The sequence below is a fragment of the Hippocampus comes genome, unplaced genomic scaffold (assembly GCF_001891065.2).
Source record: "Hippocampus comes isolate QL1 unplaced genomic scaffold, H_comes_QL1_v1.1 scaffold104, whole genome shotgun sequence".
Lineage (NCBI taxonomy): Eukaryota > Metazoa > Chordata > Actinopteri > Syngnathiformes > Syngnathidae > Hippocampus > Hippocampus comes.
This window is the reverse complement of record NW_017806072.1, coordinates 3403448-3404251: the sequence shown is the minus strand read 5'-3', so window position 1 is coordinate 3404251 and position 804 is coordinate 3403448.

The following is an 804-nucleotide window of genomic DNA, read 5'->3' as shown; positions in this document are numbered from 1 at the left end:
AATTAGTTTCCAGGGACGTCGTGTTATTTCCTATAGTCTGAGCTGTATCTTGCGTAATGAGCCGTCAAGCTTTTTTGTTTGTTTGTTGAAATACAAATAAGGGCACTGTATAAAGGCATTATTTATTTTGTTATAAAATATATTTGAAAATTGGTCCAAATAATATGCGCAGCACTGATGCTCAACTGACGGATTTATTTTGTATGATCTCTGTTTTCCAATTGGAGCTGTAAGGCTTTTTTTCTAGATGCTTTGTACCAAAAATAATGTCTTTTATCCCCCTTCTCATTTGCCATAGTTATTTTAAATTAATATTTTAACAGCGTCATGTAGTCTGAATTTTGTAGGCATGTTATGTCACAAAATATTCACATACTCGTAATAATCATGATCTGCATGGGTCTCCAGAAGCCTGTCAAGGTTACAAGAGAAACAGCAGTATCATCGAGTAACTTTATTAACTGAAACTGTTCAACAACAGTTATATTCAACCCACTATTTTTGAAGCCACTTTAGTATTGATGGCGGGGGAATGTCGAGTCCTTAATTAAATAATGTCTTCATAATTCTGCACGGTGTCCAGCGATCTTGTAAGGAGCATCTTGTCTGTGTGCCAGAGATGCAAATGCCGTCACAAATAGTGTGTTGATCAGATCAAATGTCACTAGAGGGTCTTAATTCGCACAGTGCGCCTTTACCCTCATTGAGATTAATGTCAGTGGTCATTGACTCTCTTGCTTTCTCTTTTCGCCTTCTCTGTCCAGCTTTCCGTCTGTCCGTCGACCGATCTATCTATCTATCTAA